A 21,008-nucleotide genomic window follows, 5' to 3' on the forward strand; every position below is an offset into this window, starting at 1 on the left:
AACTCTCTGCCCCAGAGTGTGGTGGAGGCTCCTTCTTTGGAAGCTTTTAAACAGAGGCTGAATGGCCATCTGTCAGGGGTGATTGGAATACAATATTCCTGCTTCTTGGCAGGGGGTTGGACTGGATGGCCCATGAGGTCTCTTCCAACTCTTTGATTCTATGATTGCTCAGTAACTGCTAAAGAGACAGCATGGCTCAGAGGTTTGAGCACTGGAGTATAACTCTGAAGACCAAGGTTTGAGTACCCACTGAGTCACTGAATTCAGAAACAACTTGAAGCATACAACGACGACAATAACCGCTTCCTACTATTTTATTAACAGCCAGGGTTTGCTGCACATTTGATAGCTGATTGAGTGTCCTTTACCAGGTCATGTGTCACACATACACACCAAGGCTGTATTCAGTGTGAACTCTGAATTGCAGTGTTTCGTACTGCAATTCCATACATCACATGCCAATCAGCAATAACTGGAGAGTGTAACATCTTTGGAATTTCAGAGAAATTAGATTCAGTTGTTAATTCCAGGTGGCACTCAAAGAAGATTCAAGCATTGTGAAGCAGGAAGTAGCTAAGCTTTTTCCTCTGGTGGTGATGGGAAAAGGAATAGGAGAATGAGAAGTTCTCAGAGCACAGCAGCTGGAAGCAGGCCACTCCAAAGTACTGAGGAGAATAAGCTAACACACCAGAAGTGGCTCTCTCATCTGGTTCTGCTATATATCCCATCCCTGCCCCCTTTCCCCCAATCTTGTTGTAGTGAATGGCAAGGTATGTAGGGATGCACTGCTTGTGTTTGCTCAACCAGACCCTACTTTCCCAGGACCCTCGGTCAAACTAAGGCCCTTCTACACTGTCATATAAAATCCAGATTATCTGCTTTGAACTGGATTATATCATAGTGTAGACTCAGATAATCTAGTTCAGAACAGATAATGTGGATAATCTTTAATAATCTGGATTATATAGCAGTGTAGATGGGGCCTAAGAGTGTTTCTTGTCCACAGATGTCACTGTACAGCTATGTCAAGAACATGAGGAGGTGAAGCTTAGATACAAGAATGGAGTTGTCAGGTTAGTATTGTCATAGTTCCTGAGGTTTCCAGATCAAAAGCTGAGATTTAAGGATGACCCTTTGGAGTGTTTTTAAGTGTTATGTATTAAATATCAATCACAGGTACCCATAAAATCTGAGGAAAGTAGAGGGGGAGTGAACAGAATCACCATTCAGTGAGTTTGGTTCACTTCTCAGATCATGATAAACTCAAGAGAACAACGAGATGAGGTATGGAACGTTTAATCTAGAACAGTGCTTCTCAACCTTTTCTTCATCATGGACCCTCTTTTGTGGCCACATACCCCAAAGACTTAACTCAAGATTTAAGGCACATCAAATAATTATTTCAATTTTCTCATAAACTTCCCTTCAAAGTTATGTTTAATCTTTGTCCTGTGTATTTTAATGTATATTTTTGTAGCAATATGTTTTAATATGGGTATTTTGTAGAATGGTTTTAGATTATTGTGGGTTATTCGCAATGTTGTAAATCATCTCAAGCCACGGGGAGAGGTGGGTAAGAAATAAAATTATTATTATTATTATTATTATTATTATGAAGATAAATTAATCTGTTAATGCACCCACTCCTGTTATAATATTTTGATGATAATGATCACATTCAAATTTAAAATAATAGTATCAACAGTAATAATAGTCAATACGTAATCCTTTGCAGACCCCATGACAACATCGCAGACCCCCAGGGGTCCTTGGTCCCAGACTGAGAAACACTGATGAAGACTACTCTGATCCTTACCTAAGAAAGCCTTATGAAGGTCATGGGATCACTATCAGTTTATCCGTGGCTTGAAGGCACAAACACATCCACACACTGATGAGTACAAGGTGCACCCTGCCTCACTATGGCTGCAGGAGTAGGAGACACTTAATTAAGTAAACAAAATGATACATCTGGTATTGTGGCCTTTCCAGGAACAAATCAATTAAACCTTTGGAACTGTGGCAAGCTGCCGATCTACAACTTGAGTTGGAGATTTGCACCCAGCCTCTTTTCTTGATTAGAGCTGACCCTGCCCAACCCTCCAAAAAAACAAGATGATGTGCCCACTTACCACACAGCTGGGGATGACTCTAAAATCATAAGAGACTCTGCAATCTGACCACCCTATGGAAGAGGTGGGGCTCGCCACATCCAATTTAATGCCTCGTATGTGCTAAAAAGTACACAAAAAGAAGTTTTCTTAAGAGGACTTTGAAGGAACTTTGAGCAATGCACCCAAATATTCCACTGAAAAGCACAACCTCTGGAATAAGATGTACATTCTCTCTAATGGTAGTTCACCTGACGTGGCTCTATGCAAGCCATCGTTTGCTCTGCTCGCTCGCCTTGCTTGCATCATTTCTCTTGCATTCTGGTCAACCCACATGATTTGAATAAGAACCCATTGATTTCAACAATTCAATTTAACACTGAATATATTGAATTCAATTCAGCAGACAGTGATAGTGGTATTTTATTAGACTCCAGCTACCCAAATCTGCCAGACAGCATGGCCAGTAGTAATGTTGATTGAGGAAATCTAAGAGTTGGTCCAAAAACACTTTTACCATTTCTAAGCTCTGGATTCAATGCATTGTTATTTGAAAGGTGTAAGGCACCCTAATACAATGTTAAGGAATTGCTAAGGCAGACATTATATTAACCAAGACTGAGAAAATCCAGGAGGCTTTTTGTGCATGTGAGGAAGCGCTTATTGGGGGGGATTTAATGACCATTTTGAAATTTGACACAGCTGGTTGTCTGGTAAATAATCACAAGATCTTGTCCTGTCTGGACTCTCTGTATGGGTGAGCAGCTACTGACATTTGTAAAAGCACTGAAGATGGGTCACACTGAGGTTATCCAGTTTTCACTCTTCAAAGCTTCTTTCATCCCACTTACTCAAAACCCCCAAAAAGGAAAACAAAACCCATGAGAACATTTGGACAAAAGCAAACATGACACAAGACTTTTAAAAGTAAGATTTTTTGACTACAACTCTCAGAATTTCACTACAAAAAGTTAGTCCATTTTAAGTGGAGTCATATGTTCCTTTCCCGAAATCTCTTAATTATACTTTGTCACACCAACCATCTGTGCAACAAAAGTTGTGTTAACATATATAATAGATACATACAGACCTGAGTATCTTCAGCATTGTACCTCTGTTCGGGAGCAAAGCTGTGCCAGTTTGCTAATCCATGATCCTGCAATCCATCTTTGGTATACCCACATAATCCTGATTTCCTGTAATATTCCATACCCAGTGTGCCATAAAAGGAACACAAGCCTGCTTCCTTAGCACCTAAGGAGGGAATTGTAACATGCAATGCAACCTGGGCAAAGAGGGGAAGTAAACTGGTCCTCCCCTTTCTGAGCAGTCCAGCAGACCAATAACTTAAAAGAAGCATGGAATCCCTCTCTCCATCACAGATGGAAACACCAAATTGATGATGCCACCACCAGTCTTTACAAAAGGGCCAGAAGTAGCACTGCAGCAGACAGAGGTACCCCACTGACCTGTGTATTAGTCTAGCCAAGGGTTTGTCAAAATTAACTTAAATGCAAATATAAACAGTGTGTGAATAAGAGATATAAAGAGGTGGGAAGAGAAAGACAGAGTCAGGGGGAAAGGTATAGGAAGCAATGGAAAGCTTAGAACAGAGCTGGAGAAAGGCTGGCACCTGTTCCAGCAGGTGTGGATAATAGTAAAGTACTGTGGATGTTGTAAGTCAATTAATTGGGAAAGTCAAAAATCCCTACCCTTGGCTCCAATTTTGTTACTGATATTTGATGGTGTTAGTGCCTTTTTCTCATAGTAAAGGTTTTCCCCTGACATTAAGTCCAGGTGTGTCTGATTCTGGGGTTGGTGCTCATCTACATTTCTAAGCCAAAGAGCCGGTGTTGCCCATAGACACCTCCAATGTCATGTGGCCAGCATGACTGCATGGAGCACAGTTACCTTCCCATCGGAGCAGTACCTATTGATCTACTAACATTTCCATGTTTTTGAACTGCTAGGTTGGCAGATGCTGAGGCTAACAGCAGGAGCTCACGCCGCTCCCTGGATTCGAACCTGCGACCTTTCGGTTAGCAAGTTCAGCAGCTCAGCACTTTAACACACTGCACCACGGGCTCCCTCTTTTCACAAAATCTATCCATTTGGATAGTCTATCCAAATTTCTCTGTATAGATCTACCTTGTTGGAAGTCTGTTGACTCCATTCACATTTCCCTTACATATAATATTCCAAAGTTTCTGGTGCTCTCTCTCATCTAAAGGAAATGAATCCCAGTGATCTAGTTCTGGAATGCCCCTTGCATGGTGCAGAACTAAGAGCAGAGTGGAAGGCAAGTGAGAAATTAATATAAATCCTCTTATATGTTATATCATCAGATACCTTTGTGTGCTCTGGAAGTCAAAGGAAACTGTTGCAGTTTTCTGAAAATACCAAAGAAAAGAGGGTGCCAAAACCGCGAATGTGAGAACAGCCAAAGGCCCATACTTAAGATTTTATCAGGCCTGTTCACTTAATAAGTGTCCCCTGGAGGGGATTGCTCCCGCCTCATCAGATTTCATAGCAGCTCCAAGGAGAGCAGCATGGGAACCAAGCAATGTTTCCACCACAGAGGAATTCCAGTGAGCTCTCTTCTTCTGTCTGGGTAGAGCCAAGGGTTGCTGGATTAATCCATCAGCTTCCGGCACCAGGTATCATTTCTAATAAAGTGCGAGAGAAAAGGATAGACCAGATTGATTCCATGTGCAGAAGCAAAACAGTGAATGTCTAGGTGAGCTTTTTTGGTTGATTCTAATGTAATCTGATTAAAAGAAAAACTCTGTCCTCATATGAGTCTCTCGTACCCCTATCAGGTGCATTAGTGAGTACCAGAGCATGTGCCCTTGGGGAACTCAGGATAAGCAACACATCCCACAAAGCATGCAATGAGCAGCTGAGCCTCATTTTCTTTTGTATGTCAAGATATATGCATGTGTAGCTGATCTGAACCAGTGACAGAGCTGGGGGGGGGGGGGGTGTTATGTGTGTCCGTTGAACTGAAACAAATGAAAATGACTATGGTGAAGTTCTAACCCCTGTTTCCTGTTTATAATGGTTCTCATCCACATGAGGCCTACAGATATTTACTTTAGAGTAAGGAAGGAAATAAAGTCTAGCAATACAGCTTTTTGAATATATGGAAAGCAGAGGAAACATTCTCACCAGCATGGGCATAATCCAACCAACCCTTTCACTTCCATGGATTTACACACAGAGAGAGGACTAAATGAGACACTTGCTAAGTCTTATTCATCACCCTTATTGAGGACAAATTTCTTAAAGTTGACTTCCCTTTTCCAAATGTCAAGCATCTCATATAGCAACTGTTCATTTTAGCTTTCTTTCTTTACACCTTATGCTTCATGCCATATGTGTTCTAATCTTGTATATTGTTTCATTATTTGCTTAATTAAATCATGATGCCAGTCTCAAGTTTTTCCATGGTGTTCAAAAGTTGGATTGTCTTCCTGTGGCCAGTTGTATAAGAGAAGAGTTGACACAAGGACAGCAATGAAATTCCTTTGCATTTGGAACTGGCAGATTGTCCTGTGTTCCTACAGAAACTGGGAAACGAACACAACTGATTCAGACATTGTGTAGTTAGACTTGCAAACCTATGCCATTAAGTGGTAACACTAATAACAGCTTAAATAAGATTTTCACCAGTTTTTGCCAGATGAAAACAGATATATTTGTTTTACATTAGGCTAGAGAATATTTACTGAATTTATGCAAGCAGCGGGAAAAACTGTTCTGTGGTTGATGTGCCCCATGAAATTGGGGCACATGAACCAAATTCAAATATGATAGAAAAGCAGACCTTTACTGGAATGAACTATAGTTCCACAATAGCGAAGTAACTTATAAGTTCTTGCTAACTCTTTATCATGTTAGGTACTTCTCAAATGGGCAGAATCAGCACTAGTTTTGGGAGCCCAAAGCCATATGTTTGATCAGATCTGCCATTATGCTAAAAATGAGAATACATCATTGAAAGATGTATTCAAGATGCATCTCCATCTCCGAAAACACAAAGCTGCTTACAATCCAGAGAGCTGTCACTTGTCTTAAACAAAACATAGTTTTTATGGCTAGCAGTTTGCATATCCATTTGACCTTCCCAATCGTTTATGCTTTTGCAATAAGAGTTTCAGTGAGAAGGTATAGATATATGGCATCAGAATCACCTTTCTGGGCTGATAGTACATACTCAGCAGAGATGCGATGCCAGCTTTTTCATCGAACAGCCTGTGGATTTATAGAATCATAGAGTTGGAAGTCACCACAAGGGCCATCCAGTTCAACCATCTGTTACAGAGGAATACACAATCTGTTGTTGTTGTTGTTGTTATTATTATTATTATTATTATTATTATTATTATTATTATTATTATGTTTATTTAAACCCTGCTTTTTCTCTCCATAAGGAAACTCAGTCAAAGCACTCCTGACAGATGGCCATCCAGCATCTGTTTTAAAACCTTCAGAAAAGGAGACTCCACCACCATTCGAGGCAGCATATTCTACTGTCAAACTGGTTATATCATCAATAAGTTCTTAATGGTAATTTTCCCTTTAATTTGAATACATTGCTCCATGTCCTAGTTTCTGGAGAAGCAGAAAATTTGCTGGTTCCATCCTTGATGCTACATCCTCTCAAATATTTAAACACTGTTTTCATGTCACCTCTTAACCTTCTCTTGTCCAGGCTAAACATGCCTAGTACCCTCATAGTGTATGGCTTTCAGACCTTTCGCCATTTTGTTCAACTTCCTCTGAACACCTTCCAACTTGTCAATATCCTTCTTGGATTATGGTAACCAGACACAATGTTCTAGGTGAGGTCTGACTAAAACAGACTAGAGAGGTACAATTACTTTTCTCCTACTAACGCAACATAGAATTGCATTAGCTCCTAGTTGCTACATCGCACTTTGTCAGTCTATCAGTTAAAACCACAGCCAACATTGACTCTACCCACTCATAATATATGCACATGGACATATACACACATAACATACTTGCCTCAGAGGGGCCAATGCAGATATATGCTTCACACTTATTACCAGTGAAATGAAGCCCATTCTAACAATACCTTTTTTCTATTGTTAGGTCTATAAAAATAACACCACTTCTCAGTTAGTGGCCTCACTATCTACTTTGTTCAAAGGCTTCCTGAGTAAGGATATTAACTCTAGGGTTGGACAAAGATCTTGCTTTAACCCATTCCAGAGGTGATCCTTCTGTTTGAGTAGAAGCATCATCGCCCAGCACTCCTGTCCTGGCTCCCAACATTCCTCTAAACTAGTGTTCTAAGGGATAGGCTCTGCAAAGTAGGTCAGATAGTAAGCTAACATGCTGGCTTTACTACTATTTCCTCCATTGCTTCAGCTGTGGTGACCCTTTTCCAACCCTCCAATTCCAAAAGACATCAGCTGCCACTGCTAAAGAGAACACTGGCAGAAATGGCTCTAGAGAAAGGAATACATTGCTTTACAATATTTGGGCAATATGCAAGTTCACAGATGCCTTCAACATGTAGTGTGTCTTTAGAAGAGGTTTACACAGTTCCTGCCAAATGACCTACTTCCATCACAACATATTCTTTGCTTCCTATCCTACAGATAGGCAGGGTCCGAATTTGGAACACATATATATTTGGACTTCAATCCCCCAAACTTTTCCGCTACCATGACCACTGGGATCTATAACCAAAAGCAATATATTAGCTCTAACATAAAAAAAAAATTCCAAACTCCGGGTGGAAACTGTGTGGTAGGAGATGGACAGGCACTGGATTTCCTGTAGCTGTCTGTTCCCAGACAGCCGGGAGAGAACACAGAATTAAAAGAGGGGGTTACATTCAAGAGTGCCAGGAGGCAAGCCAACAGTAAATAATAAGTCAGCCAAAGACAAGAAAGAATTCATAATTTAAGCCCACAGGGATGATTATTTTAATATCAGGGTATCCATCTGCTCGTTATTCATTGTGAGACGTGCTTTCTGGGGCTATTGCAATCCAGGCATACTTTGCTATGTTATGCAGTGATTGGACACATCCAGATAAAGAACGAATCTCAGTCATTGCCATCAGTTAAGCATCATCTTTTGAGAGAAGCTTTGTCTGATATCATTAAATATCCAGTGCTGCAATCCTACAGGGGTTTCTGTTTCTACTGGAAAACACTAAGACATGCTATTCTTGTTCTGTGAATGTTTTGTCTTTTTGCAGAGTCATAAAAAACCAGGAGACACGATTGAGTCCACAGGGCTTTGTAGAGGACTTGAATTGTTAAACAAAGTTCACTCAAAAGACCTCACAGTTTTGTTTGCTCATTCTCCCACCCAGAAGAAACTTTAATTCTTCTAAATGATTTACATAGTTACATAGTGAATGGGAATCTTGTGTGGTGATACAACCACCCTGTGCAACATCACAATGATGGATATTTTCCAGATGCCCTGATCACACAGAGTTTCTGAATGAATTGGACAGCAGAACATCATAAACCATGTTCATACCCAACTTTAAAGAACTGAATTCTCTAGACAAGTCATCTGCTTGCTTGTCAAGGAGCAAAGGTATTACTATCTCAGCCACCCAAACTATTTCAGATTTTGGAATATTTCAGATTTTGTATTTCAACATAAGGGATGTTCAACCTCTATTTCTTATTTGAAAGACTGTCGACACTCATCTAGTGAATTGAAAGTTTTGTACTGCTTTTAGCACAATTCCTGCACAGACTCTTCAATCATAGAATCATAGAATCATAGAATCATAGAATCATAGAATCATAGAATCATAGAATCAAAGAGTTGGAAGAGACCTCATGGGCCATCCAGTCCAACCCCCTGCCAAGAAGCAGGAATATTGCATTCAAATCACCCCTGACAAATGGCCATCCAGCCTCTGTTTAAAAGCTTCCAAAGAAGGAGCCTCCACCACATTCCGGGGCAGAGAGTTCCACTGCTGAACGGCTCTCACAGTCAGGAAGTTCTTCCTCATGTTCAGATGGAATCTCCTCTCTTGTAGTTTGAAGCCATTGTTCCGCGTCCTAGTCTCCAAGGAAGCAGAAAACAAGCTTGCTCCCTCCTCCCTGTGGCTTCCTCTCACATATTTATACATGGCTATCATATCTCCTCTCAGCCTTCTCTTCTTCAGGCTAAACATGCCCAGTTCCCTAAGCCGCTCCTCATAGGGCTTGTTCTCCAGACCCTTGATCATTTTAGTCGCCCTCCTCTGGACACATTCCAGCTTGTCAATATCTCGTCAATAGCTTGTCAATATCTCTTGTCAATCATTGGGGCTCTGTTCATAATAAGTTCATTCCTCCAACCAAATTATTTCCATTCAGCTCTCCTCAAGCATGTATGTGCCCATAATTACCATGGTGAAAGTACAGAACACGTCAGCGATAACACTATTGCAATGAATGATTTCTGCTGAGGCTGCTGTAGATTTGAGCCACTCTGCTGCTGTGAAGAAGACTTGTCAATGCATGACCGTAACTTGTGAGTCCCAGTGACAATGTTTTTAGTTATGTCCTTCTTGAGCAGGCCTGCACAACATACAACCCATGGGCCAGATGCAGCCCATAAAATTCTTGCCTTTGGCCCATGGGTGAAGCTGGGTTTTCCCCTCTCCAGTCGGCCCTTGGTAGGCAGGCAGGCATGTGAAGGGCCGAGCAGCAAAGGAGAAGCTCTGGCCCTTCCCCAGCCTCATGCGTCCTATGGAAATAGCACAAGGCTGGGGAAGGGACAGGGTTTACCCTTTAGTAGGCAAGGAGGGATGAAGGGAGGGATGAAGGGAGGGAGGAGGGATCAATGGTCAAGTTGCACAGACCTGCTCTTGTGCATGCCTGGATTGTTGATGCAGACTTGTGCCTATCCCCTTCTTGGGGATTAGTAGGATGTTCCTCATTCTGTTCCTGTTCAGACTTTAAATTTTCTTGCCCAGCAGAAGGAGGAGTTGTCCAGATTTCGGCTCTTGTGGTGGTAGGTTGCTGAACCCTTCTCTTTCCTGCTGACAAGGTAGGGCATGTCCCTCATATGATGAGGAGTGCTCTAGAAGAGACATGTTACTTCCTTGCTTCCAGTGTGGGTGTTGTCTTGCCATGGCAAATAAAGTAGAATTTGCAACAGCTTCCACTCAAATGGTCTGTCTCAAATCAGATACTACACTTCTTGTTGTGTGTCTTCAAGTTGCTTCTAACTTGAGGTGACCAATCACAGGGTTTTCTTGGACTGAGAATGTATGATTTGCCCAAGAACACCCAGTGAGTTTTCATGGTTAAGTACGGAATTGAATATTGGTCTCCAGAGGTGTTGTCCAATACTCTGTTCACCACACTTCCTATCATACTAGTCTCACATTAATCTGGTAGTGTATAGAACTAATGCATGGAGCCATCACAAAGTACCAGGCCTGACACTCTGAGCACTGCCATGGCATGGATAGCGTGGACGAGGGTTTGCTGAGTGAGGGCTGGGCTGTTGAACTAGACGCCGGTCAGGAACAGCAACTCCCTCAGCCATACCCAGAAGTACCAACTACTCAGCCTACTGACCAAATACCAGAAGCTTCTGTGGAGCAGGCTGACGAAGAGTTTACCGTGCTTTCCTTTGCAGAACTAAGGAAAGAAAAGGCTCAGCTGAGGAGATCAGCACAGCTTACTGAGAAAAAGGCCGGCAATTGAGATCAGCTGTGAAAGTAGCTTTTAAGGGCTTGCAGTGTGTTACCTGATTGCTGGCTGCAACTTATATAGCCATGTCTGGACTTTGGAATCATGTCTCTCATTTACCTTTTGGAATTTGGACTGCTCCTGGAAAATGACTCTTGACTTGTGGACACAAACTTGTTGCTTGGCATTCTGGTATTTGGCTTTGACTCTGGACTGGACACTTGGCTTTCCCTTCTGCTTGTTCCCTTGGGTTCTGTTTCTACCACGGACTAATTGGCTTGACCTGTCCGTGTTTCAAGGTTGAGGCTCATGATATGCCAGGTGGTTGTATCTAGCTGTGTCTTGGAATGGTTCTACATGCAAAATTGAAATGGCACTTAGAAACAGTGGCCCAGTGCTGCTCAGAACATTGTTTGGAATCAGTTCTTCAGGAGCTCTGTCCAACATTACATCAGACCACACTCTCTTTCCCAGGACAAGACAAGGCTTATTAGATAATGTAAACTTTCCTTTCCATTTCCATGTGTAAATAAATGAGATTAGGATCTTCCTTATCAGATATAATGTCACAGTTCCATTTGAAGAATTCTCTTTGCCTTCCACCACAAAGCTATCGAGATGACTTTGACTCATAGACAATTGATAGGGACATTGCTTTTCTTGGCATTTTGGCCCAGTCAACTCAATAAAGATGCAGCTGCAGCTATGTGTGTCAGCATGCCCGTGTTATGTGTTTGTATGATTCAGCTGCAGAAAAAATCCTCACGTTTGGTCTAGTCTGGTTTTGATAGCCACGATGTCGCCTGGAAACTATGTAAGACTGAGAGAACATCCTGTATCAGGAGCGTGGATTGAAGCTCTGATTGAATTCTAAATCAGTGGGAATCATTGTGAAACATAATTTCTCTGGCTCCAGCCATGTCTGAGAAAACCAAAAAGCCTGTAAAAAGTAAGAGAATGCAAAGTATGATGAGTAATTTGTAAAAGGTGTTTGGCTGAAATGTTAAGACATGTTTTTGTTCCATCTGCTGTGTAAGGCTGGTTAAGCAGCTGGGCAGCTTCATTCGAGCTGGAAAGCAGCATCTCACACCTTGAAAAAGAGGAGCCAGAATTCAAATATGTCTGGAAACAGCTTCCCATCCTCTGCTTTGGAAACCTGGTCATAGAATCTCTTCTGTTCTCTTACTGTAACAGAACTCTCTGTAGTTATTCAATGGCAAAATAAACTATATTATGCACCTGACTGGATCAATTAGATTTTTTAAAAATTCAGATATCGCAGTAACAAAGCACTAATTAGGTTTTTGGTGAGGAAATATTCAGTGAAAACCTATGCATGTCTCATGATAAGACTGTCACTTCTTTCAGATCTTTTAAGGTGCCACTCCCAAGTCTCTTAATTTTATATCAGGGATTGACAACATGTGGTCCCTAAGACCATATTTAAAGCCCAAAGATGTGTCACTAAAATCCAGTGGTTAACCACTAAGGGAGAACTTTTTAAAAACCCAAACAAACATTTAATGCTTGTTTTAATGTTTCTTTCTGCCTGGTTAGCTTCAGAAATTTGGCAGTGCAATTTGCTGCTGAAGCTTGGTGAAATGATGATGGTTATGTGAATTGGGGCAGGTCTTGCAAGGGCTGAAAGTGGTTCAACTGAAGTTGCCCTTCCTTGTTGTATAGACATTGCATTTGCTGCTTTTCACACACTTCATTAGTCCAAGCTTTGCTATGGCCAGCAACCCAAATAAATAAATGCACATTATGCAAAATATAGAGCTAGCCATGTTGGCCCCATGGCAACTTCCAAAATCCAGAGGCCAAGCAAAAGTCTGTGCCAGCTTTGAAGACCTCCAGGTTGGTTTCTCACACTTAAAGATGTTAGAAAAAGCAAGCGAGAGGAGGTGAGAAGAATGCCTGGATATTAAAGTCATATCGGCTGCCATAAGTCAACAGTTGACTTGAACGCTCATACGCAAACAGAGTTGATTAGAAAATAATGTAGGAAGAACGGTTCGCCACTAATATGCAAAGATCTTCACCTGGAGCATGAAGCTTTGTGAATTATTTTTCTAAGTAAAATTGTGGCTAGTTTCAGCATGCTTAAGGCAAAGGTGGGCAGCTTCTGAGTGCCAGTATGGTAAAGAGTATAGATTTCCAGGTGACTAGGGTTAGATTCCTTACTCAGCCATAGAAACTAACTGGTAATATGTTCACTACTTGACTCTAATTCAACATCTAATTTAACCTTTTACCTGGGCATCAGAAAAGATTCTAACTGCTTTTTGATTTCTTCTGATTTTTGTTCTATAACTGTTGTCCACCTTTGCCCTCTGCACAGATGTCTCCAAAATACAATACCTTCATTCCATACATTAAGTATAGGAATCTTCTCATTTGCCATCTGTTTTGGTTTATGGCTCACATAATCTCTGATCAATAGCTATACTGATTGGAACACATGGAGGTTGCAGCCAAAAACATTGAAAGGACACCATATTGCCTAACTTTACTATCCAGCTTTCTAGTGCCATAGATTCCACCTGATCTTCCCTTCTGTGCCCATTGGTATGCCCATGAAAGAATTCTGGTTCTTTGAAGAATCAGTCATTTGTGACTGGAAGGTGAAGAGAGAGGAAGGCCTTAAGGTCTACAAAATAGCATGTCTAGTCAGAGCTGTATTCAAGTCCAGTCAGAGTTGTATTCAAGTTCACTCAGATCTATATTCAAGTCAAGTCAGAGTTAAATATTGAGACCATCTTAGAGACAATAGAACACCATACAAGAAAGAGACAATAAGAAGAAATAAACATTCAAGAGCCTCAGTTTGGCCAGAACTGTGTCTATCTCTCAAAAACTTTACCTCTCTTCATAAAGACTTTGTAGTGAGACTCAGGAGGAGAAAAAGTCTAAAATTCTTGTCAGTTAATAAATTCTTACTTGATTCAACTATATAGTCACTGATCTGTTCCCTGCACAGCCAATTTACCTTCCAAGTACAGTAGAGTCTCGCTTATCCAACATAAGCGGGCCAGTAGAACATTGGATAAGCCGAAATGTTGGATAATAAGGAGGGATTAAGAAAAAGTCATTTAAATATCAAATTACATTATGATTTTACAAGTTAAGTACCAAAACATCATGTTTTACAATAAATCAACAGAAAAGGCAGTTCAATACACAGTACCTATTGGACTACAACTCTCTGAACACCTCAACCAGTTTGATCAGTGGCATGTCAAACAGTGGGCAGGTAGCCCTTTTGAGCTCTGAGCAAAAGATATTACATTGTCACTGATGTCTTGTTCAGTTTCAGTACTGTTTCTTTGTTGGTTAGGTTTCCAGATGGAAAGAGTACAGTGGGAAGGAGCCAAAGCAAGACTCCAGAGATGCTGTGGAATTTGAAGAATTTCCTAGCAGAATGAGGCAGCAGTTAAAGTTTCCATGTCTGGATATTCAAATATGAAATGGGAAAAGAGCTCAGCTCATTATCAAACACACACACTGGTGCAGTGGAAACAAATATTTTTCACCAGACTTTAAGAGAGAAGGGTACATATGAAAGTTAAGTAGCATAGGTTGGTATAGAGATTGTCTGAGAGGCTGACCTGTATCCAAGAATTCACATCCTTGCGTATATATCAGTTGCTTGTTTTTGTGCAACATAACAACAGAAATGCAAACATTGTGTAATAGTAAGAGAGATGGGGGAAAAGTGGTTTGGAGTTACGCTTCTCCAAGCAATACATGATGGTATTTCCAAATATATTTGTCTCTTCGTTGCTTTTGCAAGTCATTAGAATTTCTTTAATGTTTTTCTGGTGAATTTCTAAATGTACCTTTTAATACACTGGAACTTCCACAAGGACCTCACTTGGGACAATGCAAATGAGAAGTATTTACCTCTTTCTATTGACAAGTGTAAATCCCTCCCCCCCCCCCCTTCAATTGCTACATGACACATTAGTAAAAAACAAAATGGTAGTCTTCATCATCTCAGCTAAAGAGCAAACTGATGCCATTTGCAATCCTCTTTCTGGCCTTCACATACAAATTGCGTGTGCATATCAGTATGTATATCAGAGTGAACAGTTTCTGAGAGCCCAAGGATGCTATTACATGACACTGTTACATGACGCTATTACATGACATCATGTGCATGTTATTGCTGGCCTCCCTCTTCATGGCAATTAACCTCTCCCCCACAATTGATGGGCAAAACCCATCAATTGTTACCAATTGTGTTATGCTTTCATCACCCGCCTGGTCGTCCCTGCACTGAAGACATCAAGAGGCACATTCTTCTCCTTCCCTCCTCTTTGTCCATCCCCCTCGCTATTTCTAATGCCATATTTTTTTTATTATATTTGTAATTGCAAAATTGTTTTAAAATATCTATTTTAAAATTACAGAGCAGCACATATGCAAGGGGTTAGAAGCGTATGCAAAGTACGAGTGCAGGACCATGGTTTGACAAATCAGTAAGGTAAAGGTTGTCCCCTGACATTAAGTCCAGTCATGTCTGACTCTGGGGTGTGGTGCTCATCTCCATTTCTAAGCCAAAGAGCAGGCGTTGTCCGTAGACACCTCCAAGGTCATGTGGCCAGCATGACTGCATGGAGCGCCATTACCTTCTCACCTGAGCGGTACCTATTGATCTACTCACATTTGCATGTTTTCGAACTGCTAGGTTGGCAGAAGCTAGGGCTGACAGCAGAAGCTCACGCCGCTCCCTGGAATCGAACCTGCGACCTTTCGATCAACAAGCTCAGCAGCTCAGTGCTTTAACCCACTGCGCCACCGGGGTTCAAATCAAATCAAATCAAAATCAGTACAAATCAGTACAGTGGTGTAATTGGAGAGATGTACAATAGCAATGATCCTCATGTTGGTTTATAGCCACTATCAGTGATTGTACAACTGCTGTGGAATAGTGGCTTTGCGTGATAAAGTCCAAAGAGCCAGACACAGAACCCACTAGAAATCATACCTGGCAGACATACCCAGTGAATTTTAAGCTATGTATTTTAAATTTACATTTTATTGGTATCGGTATTGTTCTTTGTCTTTTAATATTGATATTTAAATGTTTTATCTATGTATTTTAATTACATTTGCCCCTATGTATTTTAACTAAGTTGTATCCTACTTCGGGCCATGAGAAGAGGTGGGTAATAAATTACTGTTATTATTTGAAACACAACAAAATTAGTACACAACAAACAAGATCACTATGCTGACTGTTGTACTGGATCACATGTCGGACACTTCTCAAGTGTCTAGGACTGTGTGATGTATCAGCGAATAATGCATGCCGATCTGAGTAGGGTGGCCTTTTGCAGATGACAGATAATTTTGTCAGCACCAATTGTTTTTAAGTGCAGGCCAAGGTCTTTAGGCACTGCACCCAGTGTGCCAATCACCACTGGGACCACCTTACTTGCTTGTGCCAGAGTCTTTGCAGTTTGATCTTTAAATCCTTGTATTGTGTCAGCTTTTCCAGTTGTTTCTCTTAAATCCTGCTGTTGCCTGGAATTGCAACATCGACAAACCATACTTTGTTTGATTATTATTATTATTATTATTATTATTATTATCTATATATATAAATTTGTTAGGGGCATCCAACGAGGAAACAAAACTCAAAACCCCCCCAACGAAACTTAACCAAAATTCCCATGCACATAACACAACCCACAAGGTACAAACATATCTACTCAAAATGAAAAACAACACAACAACACACTCACAAAACGGCAAAACAACAAAACTCAAAAATCCCCCAACGAAACTTAACCAAAATCCCCGTGCCCATAACACAACCCACAAGGTACAAACATACCTACTCAAAATGAAAAACAACACAACAACACACTCACAAAACGGCAAAACAACAAAACTCAAAAATCCCCCAACGAAACTTAACTAAAATCCCCGTGCCCATAACACAACCCACAAGGTACAAACATATCTACTCAAAATGAAAAACAACACAGCAACACACTCACAAAACGGCAAAAGAACAAAACTCAAAAAAACCCCAACGAAACTTAACCAAAATTCCCATGCCCATAACACAACCCACAAGGTACAAACATATCTACTCAAAATGAAAAACAACACAACAACACACTCACAAAACGGCAAAACAACCGAGCATGCGCATTGGCGCGCAGCCGCAAGTTCCCTGGCACGCGCACATGGCCTTCCGGCCAACGTTCCCTCTGCGGAAACCATGCCCACTCCAAGCCCCGCCGCGCCGCTTCCCGCACACACACCCCCCCTGCCGCACACACACACGCAACCCCACGCTCCATCACTCCCCCCATCGCCGCACACACACGCAACCCCACTCCCCCGCCGCCGCACACACACACGCAACCCCACGCTCCATCACTCTCCCCGCTGCCGCACACACACACGCAACCCCACGCTCCATCACTCCCCTGCCCCAATCTTACCTCCTTTTACTTCACGCCACCTCCAAACCCCACCCCGCCCCTTCCCGCCCTGTCAAAATCTAGGAAAGACAGGAAGGAAGGAAAGAAGGAAGAAAGAGAAAGGGAGGTAAAGAAAAAGGGGGAAGGAAGGAAAGTTAGAGGAAGAAGAAAAGGAAAGAAAAGGAAAGATAGAAGGAAAGAAAAGAGAGACAGCAGAAGAGAAAGAAAAAGGGGGAAGGAAGGAAAGAGATAGAGAAAGAAGAGGAGAAGGAAAGATGGGAAGGAAGGAAGGAAGGAAGGAAGGAAGGAAGGAAGGAAGGAAGGAAGGAAGGAGGGAGGGAGGGAGGGAGGGAAAGAAGGAGAGAAAGAGGGAAGATTGGCCACAGCAACACGTGGCGGGTAAAGGTTGTTATTTCTATTATTATTATTATGCTATTGTTCCTCTGAGACCCTTTTAGGGGGAATGGGAGAGGTGTCAGGTCCCGGAGGCAATGCATTGCATTATTGTTATTGTTATGATGGTGGTGAAATAAAAGGAAATAAAAAGTGAAAGAAGGAAGCAAACAGGGAGGGAAGAAAGGCAAAGGAAGAAAGGGGGAGGGAATGAAGGAAAGAGAGAAGGATGAAACCAAGTAGTGAAAGAAGGAAAGAAAGAAAGAGGTAGAGAAGGAAGAAAGGAGAGAAAGGGGGAGGAAAAGGGGGAAGGAATAGGTAGGGACCTCTCTTTCATAATAGTCCAGATATCTACCTCAACTTTGATAAGTTTTACTATAGGCCACAGCAACGCGTGGCAGGGCACAGCTAGTTATTATTATTCCCTGCAAGTGAACTAATCCAAATGATAAAACATGTCATGTTCCTAAGTCTGATTGTCCTCCAGGAAACCTCTTTCCAGTGCTTTTAGCTTGGCAAACAAAGTGTGTTGTACTCCATATGCTTTTTTTAAATCTCATAAAATAAGCACTTCTGATCATTGTTTCTGAGAGAAATAATACTGCCACAAGACTGCAAAGAGCACTGTTAGCTTTGGAAACAAGATGTGCACAGCCTGTGCAGCTTGTTTTCCTGAAAAAGGCCAATTGTCATCACTGATATCATAGCATATTTGGCAATAGGGAGGTGGAGATTCATGAACCCACATGGTAACGGATGAGAATCCACATGATCTACCTGGGAGTAGGCTGCATTAGTCCCACTGAATCATTACCTAACTGGCTGGGTCTACATCTCTGCTCCCAAACAGCCAGATCGGTATGATCCATGCCCTTCTTTGAACTTATAAGCATTGGGAAAGGGGAACTGTGGCAGTGCCCCAAGTGAATGGTGGACCTGTTTGAATTGGACCCAGTCCTGCTTTATGCACGGCCATTAGAGTTTCAGGCAAGCTCAGAGCATTCCCTGACCTTTCCTAATGGTGGGCCAAACTGGATTAACTTGGTTTGCCCTGCAGTACTTTCTGAAAGTGCAGGACCAGTCAGGCACAAACTTGGGATGAGCCCGGATTATAATGCCAATATAGCTGACCTACTTATAAAGAGGACCATATGTAATAATGAAAATAATGAAAACAAGAAGAGAGGAAAGCACCCCATTCCTCACTCCTGCTTTAATGTATATTTGTTGTAACATGTGTTTTGGTTCGCCTGTTCTGACCTGGGTTGTTGATATGCAAAGTTCTGGTTGTTCTGTCACAGAGACATGATTTTGGGGAGGAAATAAAGTTACTCTAACATCAAATATTCATCAAGTGAAGAGCACAGGGAGCTACTGGAACAGGCATTCCACTTTCATTTGGCTTGGAAGCAGATCCAGATCTAGTTGTGTTTATTTTTATGTGCTGAAGTTTATTTCTCATAACTGCGAAGAGAGTAAAGAGGAGCAAGGGAAAGGGGAAGACAGAAGCAAACAGGAACTAGGCAGGTTCCCTTCATGACTATTTTTAACTGCTACAGTTTGAGCTGGACAAAATTTAGAAAAGAAAACTAAGGGCTTCCTGTCTCTCCTCTCAGCACTTACTTTCATGGCACATGTTTTTATGGGAAAATTAATGTACAAGCACATTTAGTGAGTAAAGGAATGTACTTCCTTGGCAAATTAATAGCCAGCCACATCCTTGTCATCTATCCAGCAAGGTGAGTCAAGAGAAGGTTATGGAAGAGAGCCAGCTCTATCACATCTAAAGGCCATTATTTTTGAATGGGCAAGAATTAACCCAGAATTGACAGAAGTGCAACTTAGTTTGCAAATGTCAATGCATGTATGTTCATTGAAGAAGATAGAGAAACCTCTTCAAGTTTTCCTAGTTTGTGGTTTGATTTCTCTGACCCCTCTTCCAATGCTAGGACCTCATTCCAAGGGGGATGGGAAAGTTGTCTTTTTATAATTTCTATTCACTTTAAAGACAGAGTCCCAGGGAACCCATCAAATGACGCAGGACTGCTCCCAATGGATTTCGTTCTTAAAGTGTATAGCCCAGCAATCGACATCCATGTTAAAATGTAATTCCTTCCATTTTGTCTTCTAAATGTTCACATTATGACTACTATAATAAACATAGATATTTCCATAAAGTGTAGGTTGAAGGAAGTTTTAAGAAACCATGTGACAGTTTTGTTGTTGTTAACTACCTTCAAGTTGACATCAACTGATGGTGACCTTATGAATAAGAGACCTCAAAGTTCTTGGGAGGAGAGCAGTGACCAATCTCGATAAAACAGTGAAGAATAGAGGCATCACACTGGCAATGAAGATCTGCATAGTTGGTATTCCCGGTAGTAATGTATGGATGTGAGAGTTGTACCATAAGGAAGGCTGAGCAAACGAAGATAGACACTTTTGAATTGTGGTGTTGGAGGAAAATTCTGAGAGCCTGGAACCGCAAGTAGATCAAAGCAATCCATACTCCAGGAAATAATGCCCAGTTGCTCACTGGAGGGAAGGATATTAGAGGCAAAGATGAAGTACTTCAGCCACATAATTAGAAGACAATGATGCTGAGGAAAATGGAAGGAAAACGGAAGAGGGGCCGACCAAGGGCAAGATGGATGGATGGTATCCTTGAAGTGACTGGTTTGACCTTGAAGGAGCTGGGGCTAGTGATGGTCGACAGGGAGCTCTGGCATGGGCTGATCCATGAGGTCACGAAGAGTTGGAAGTGACTGAAAGAATAGATGACAACAAAATGTTTAACTGCCATGGTTCCATCCTATGGTATCCTGGGATTGAGAGATTAGGAAGGGGCATTTAGACCTCTCAGCCAAAGAGCTCTAGTGCCGCATCAAACTACAGATAGCATAGGATGGAACCATGGTAAAATGGAGTAAATGTATAGTGTGAAAAGACTCCAGGTTGCCTGCCTATTGAGTAGGAAAATAATTGCAATTTGGCATTAGGAACCATTTGTCAAACTCCAGATTTGATCATCCAAAGAATGAAAACAATATGACCAAAATTATTAGTTGTGGTAAACAGCTGACCATTATTTACAGCGGTGAGCTAAAAGATGGGAAGCAGATGGTTCCCTTTCTGTTTCACCCTCTCCCCCCAGCATCAACTTTCACCCCCCTATTGACCATCTGACCTAAACTATATAAACTAAGCATAAAGCACAGCATCTGGTTATACTTGTCTACAAGAATCTAAAATAGTAGTCTTGTCTGATTTTATTTCCCATCTGGAGTATTTATATGGCCAAGCACCACAGGAGCTTGTAAGTGGTGGTAATAATGTACTTTTAACAGGCTTGTAAACTGCCTTCTATAATGACA

This window comes from Anolis sagrei, chromosome 4 (assembly GCF_037176765.1).
Source record: "Anolis sagrei isolate rAnoSag1 chromosome 4, rAnoSag1.mat, whole genome shotgun sequence".
Taxonomy (NCBI): Eukaryota; Metazoa; Chordata; class Lepidosauria; order Squamata; family Dactyloidae; genus Anolis; species Anolis sagrei.